Below are 6,090 nucleotides of genomic sequence, written 5' to 3' on the forward strand. Positions count from 1 at the left end.
CTTTTGGAGGAAGTTACAGTCTTAAAACAGATTGTAAATTCTTTATTTAGGGACTAATCTTGTCAGGCTGGTCGACCCTGGTGTTGACTGCTTTTCTAACCTGACATCAGTTAATCCCCACTGCTCAGAAGTTAATCCCTTCGAGAACAAGATGAAAAGTGGTTTTGTGAGGCAATATTTAAAGGCCTACAAACAATAACACGCCTTTGCCTCTGCTTCTGCAATTTCTATTTCTGGAAAGGGTTCAAAAACCTGTTTGTGTGAATGAATGTGAAGAACTTTTTATGGCTGATCTTGCGAGATGATACTTTTGATGAATAATATAGAAGTGTTTATACTTTAAGGCAGAAGGCACATGGAGCAAGTATGTGTGTTTATCAAATATGGCACAGGCGAAGGGCAGACTACAGCTACTGCAGAAATTTCAAAGGCTGCGGAAATGCCAGAAGAGATTCTGTAATTGTGAAATGTCAGAGCGAGGGGTGGAAGGAGGCCATCATGGGAGTCTTCAGGAGAAAATGATAGATAGGATCAGTGGCGGCATTCTGAATCCCTGGTTCACCGGAACTGCACTGGGAGGTAGGATAAGCAATCTATGCCCCACTCTCCCCATACTCACAGCAATCCATCATGGTATCAATGGCTCTATTTTACAGAAAAGGAAACTGAGGCTCAGGGAGGTGAAGTTTACGCACATAAAGTCACATCATTACTACCCAGAAGAGGTGGAGATGCAGACTCTCGTGCCCAAGCACACAGACTTCCACCTGTGTCTTCCAGAGCAGACAAAAACACTCTAGAGCTCATGGCTAGCATGGCTGTCTTGCTTTTTTTGGTTGACAGATGTCCTGGGTTTATTTTATCTGTCAGAATTCCACTCAAAACACTCCCCTTCTAGGAAGGCTTCTTGGACTAGACAAAACAAAAGAGACTCTTAGAATTAAAATATCAGAGCTTACTTGAGCTTACTCAAGTCTTATAACCAGATCTAGTTTGCTGGTTTTCAACTAGGTTTTGAGGAAGCCTACAGGTTCTATTAGTAAGTGTCTTTCGGGGCACCTCGGGTGAGGTGGCTATGAATGAGTGAAAAGGGGGGTCCCCAGGGGCTGAGGTTCACACCCCCACACAATGTTCCAGCACTCTACAGGTACTTGCTACATATTTACATTTTTGTAGGCTAGCCTTCTTTCATAAAAGTACACTTGACAAAGAGCTCTATAGCCAAGATAAAAATACTACTAAGAAATACATGTCAAAGTTTTTCCAGTGGTCTCCTTTTATAGATAGAAAAGCAGAAACATGGAGAGGGCATGTTCCCTGCTCAGGGTCACAGGGCTAAGTAGTAGCACAACCAAGGCTGCAGCCCAGGTCTCTTGAGTTTCTACCCAATGTGCTTGCTAATAAATTGTTTTCTGACTCTCAGATGAAACCAGATCCTGACACTTCCTGACCTAAGCAGATATATGCATGTGTGTATAGGGATATGACACGAAAAAGTACATAGTTATATCACAGATTTGTATATACTTAACCAGGTCCTATGAACTAAACTGTAAATTCATTGAGAGCTGGGACCACATCATTTCTAGATCTTATGGCTCTGACTGCCTGGGAGTTCCCTAGCTGTACTAGAACTGGAGCCATCTCCTGTGAATCTTTATATTCCCTATGCCTAGCTGGATGCCAGGCACATAGTGGATCCTCAGTAAATGTTTAGAGACTGAATAAGCAACAGTGACAACCAGTTTTCAAGTATTGGTTAAATAATTCCAGGGAAAATAAACTTATTACCTATGAGATAACCCATGCTCTCCTTGGGCAGCTCCAGGTGTAATGTTGAGCCAAAATGTATCCCCCCATATATTCAACACCAGTTGGGACTGGTCTGCCCCTGTAGATCGAAGCTAAATTCCTTTTACTGAAAAGTCTGGGGTATGTATTTTTTAAATTTTTTAATTTAAATTCAATTTAGTTAACATTACTATATTATTAGTCTCAAGGGTAGAATTTAGTGATTCATCAGTTGCATATAACACCCGGTGCTCATTCCATCACGTGCCCTCCTTAATGTCCATCACCCAGTCACCCCATCCTCCAATCCCCTCTCCAGCAACAACCAGTTTGTTTCCTAGAGTTGAGAGTCTCTAGGTTTGCCTAGAGTTTGCCTCCCTCTCTGTTTCTATCTTCTTTTATTTTTCCTTCCCTTCCCCTATGTACATCTGTTTTGTTTCTTAAATCCCACAAATGAGTGAAATCATATGGTATTTTTCTGTGATTGACTAATTTTACTTAGCATAATACCCTCTAGTTCCATCCATGTCATTGTAAAGGGCAAGATTTCATTCTTTTTGATGGCTGAGTAATATTCTTGTGTGTGTGTGTGTGTGTGTGTGTGTGTGTATCTGTGTCTGTGTCTGTCTGTGTATACATACACACATACATAAATATGTGTATGTATATATATACACCACCTCTTCTGTATCTATCTGTCAATGGACAGGGGCACTTTCCATATTTTGGCTATTATGGACATTGTTGCTTATAAACATTGGACTGAAGCTGCTCCTTTGAATCACTATTTTTGTATCCTTTGGATAAATACCCAGTAGTGCAATTGTTGGATCATAGGATACCTCTATTTTCAACTTTCTGAGGAGCCTCCATACTCTTTTCCAGAGTGGCTACATCAGTTTGCATTCCCACCAACTATAAGAGGGTTCCCCTTTTTCCACATCTTTGCTATATACAAAAGACCCACAGCAAATATCATCTTCAACTGGGAAAAACTGAGAGCTATTCCCCTGAGGTCAGGAACATGACAGGGATGACCGCTCTCACCACTATTGTTCAACATAGCATTGGCATATATTTTAAAAGAGATGAGGAAACTTCCACATAGAATCTTCACACACACACACACACACACACACAAGAAGTATGTCCTATATATCCCTTTTTCTTCTTCTCTACCATCTTAGTATAACCATTAATGTGATAGTTAAGTATTCTGACTCTAAATTCAGACTGTCTGGATTCAAATCCCACCAGTATCATATACATGTGTACATATGTGTACACACAAACACACTACACAGGCCTCCTATTTCTTTTCCCTGGTGAGTTCTATGATTCATCCATTCCAAGATCCTGTTTTGCACAAGATCTAATTTTGTCCGTTCAGTTTTTGAACATTTCTCATTCAGAAACATCCTAATAGTTCCTAAAAGAGACAATATTTTCCTCTCTTAATAGCACCTTCAGAAATAAGGGATTGAAACATAGAGTTTATGGGTACCTGAGTGACTCAGTTGGTTAAGCATGTGACTCTCAGTTTTGGCTCAGGTCATGATCTCAGGGTTGTGAGATTGAGCCCCACATCAGGCTCTGTGCTGGGCGTAGAGTCTACTTGAGATTCCTCTCCCTCTTCCTCCCCCTCTACCCCTGCCCCCACTCATGTGCATGAAAGGCTTATCTCTCTCTCTTTCTCTCTCTCTCAAATAAATAAATAAAATCTTTGAAAAAGAACATAGAGTCTAAGCACTATTAAAATATATGAGAATACTATCAACTAATTTATGCCAATATAAAAAATTTCAAAATGAAAAAATTGAAGGACTGGACATATTTCTAGGAAAATAAAGTTTTCCAAACCTGATTCATGCAGAATGTCTTAATAGTCTGATAGTACATACAGATATAGAAGCAGTGGTTAATCAGTTTCCCACACATAAAACACTGAAGGGTTTTACCACTATTTATCACATAAATCCCAAGAAATACGTCATTCCAATCTTTTACAAGTTCTCCCAGATGACTTCCCTATTCATTCTATGTGGCCACTATAGTCTTGATATAAAAGGAAGTGAAGGATAGCAGGAGAAAGAAAGATGACAAGATCATTTTAGTCAAAATAGAGATGCAAATGTTTTTATAGAACTATTAATAAACCAAAAATAAAATACTGTATAAGAAGGATACTATATGATCAAATTCCATTATTACTTAAATGTAAAGTTGGTTTAATATTTAAAAATCTCTAATATCATTCATTTTATTGAAAGACTAAAGGGGAAAAAAATCTCCTGACCCAGAAAAGCATTGAAAATATTAATTTCTGTTACTTATAAAGCTCTTTGTAAATTAGGAATAGAATTAAACCACCAAAACCTAAAGAATATCTACAAAAGGACAGACCTACAGCAAACACCATCCTCCATGGGGAGACACTAGAAATATCCCCTTTAAAATCAGGAAGAACACAAGGCAACCCACTTTTAATTCTAGTCAATGCTGTTGCAAGACAGAGAACTAGCATATTGTAGGATTTGAAAGACATTAAGAGGGTGAAGAAAAGTGTAAAACTGTGTTTATTTGAAGACATGGTTAATAACATGGAAAATCCTAAGGAATCAATAAAAAATCTGGAATTAACAAATTAATTTAGCAAGGTTGTGTGATATAAAGCCAATACTCAAAAACCAAGACCATTTCTATTTACTAACAACAAACATTAAGAAAATAAAATTTTTAAAACATTATCATTTGTAATAGCACACACTTAGAAATAAATATACAAAATATATTTAGAAATATAATTTATAAAAGTATGTAAGACTTCTAGAGTACAATCTATAAAATATTGATGGGAAAAATCAAAGGAGAATATCATAAATTCATGGATTGGAAGACTCAATATCCTTAATGCTCTAATTCTCCCTGAATTGATCTATGATTCACAATCCAAATCAAAATTGCCCTAGGCCTTTTTTTTTTAAGAAATTGATAAGCTGATTCTAAAACTTATATAAAACTACAAAGGATCTAGAATAGCCAAAAAAGGTTTTTTTTAGTCTTGAGAATGTATTTTTATTAAATGATTTTAACTTATTCCAAGTGGCCCAGTATTTTAATGTATAAAGTCAATCCCCTAGATAGCAAACTAACACAGAAGTACAATTACTGCATTGTTCACAGATTTAGGTAGCCATACACCTGATGTTTGCTTTAAATACTGGTCATTGGTTTTTACACATTTGTGAGTTTGAGCTACTAGTCCCAAGCTAACAGTTCAAACATAACACATTTTCCTCACTTCCTAGTTTTCAAAAGACATGTCTCATTAAGTTTGTATTATTTTATCCAAAACAATTTTGAAAAGAAAACAAACATTCTGATTTTTTTTAAATGGGCAAAGTATTGGAATAGACACCTCCAAAAAATATATATAGATGTCTAATAAGTAAGTCCAATAAGATGTCCAATAAGTAAAGATGGTCAACATCATTAGTCATCAGGGAAATGCAAATTAAAGCTATAATTACACAGGATTTCACATTCACCAAAATGTCTAAAAGTGAAAAAACAAATGAAGGCGTAACTAGAGGCTCAGGGTGCCTGGGTGGCTCAGTGTGTTAAGCCTCTGCCTTCAGCTCAGGTCATGATCCCAGAATCCTGTGATCGAGTCCTGCATCAGGTTCTCTGCTCAGCAAGGAGCCTGCCCCCCCCCACTACCCCCTGCCTGTCTCTCTGCCTACTTGTGATCTCTCTCTCTCTGTCAAATAAATAAATAAAATCTTTAAAAAAAACCCAAAAAACAAAAAACAAAAAACCTAGAGTCTCAATTGGTAGGACACAGGCCTCTCGGTCTCAGGGTTCTAAGTTTGAGACCCACTCTGGGTTTACAGATTAATTAAAAATAAAAACGTCAAAAAAAAAAAGGGCAAAACTAATCTATGGCAACATAAAGCAAATTAGTAATTACTTAGAGCTGGGCTGAGGGGATTGACTGGAAAGGGGCATGTGACCACTTTTGGGGGAGATAAAAATGCTCCGTATCTAGATTACAGTGGTAGTTACATGGGTATAGAAACTGTTTGTTTCTTGTTTTTATAAATTGAACACAAATGTACTCTCTGGCCCAGATGTAGTTCTCCAGTCTACAGGAGTTGAAACTAAATGTCTCTAAAATACTTGCTCCAAATTAGAAATGACTGGAAAGTTCATCAATAGATGGTGAATGGACAAATAGTGATATACTCATTCAGTGGAATACTACTGGGCAGTTAAAATGCACCAGCAACAAATACACAG

This window comes from Mustela lutreola, chromosome 3, assembly GCF_030435805.1.
Source record: "Mustela lutreola isolate mMusLut2 chromosome 3, mMusLut2.pri, whole genome shotgun sequence".
NCBI classification, from domain to species: Eukaryota; Metazoa; Chordata; class Mammalia; order Carnivora; family Mustelidae; genus Mustela; species Mustela lutreola.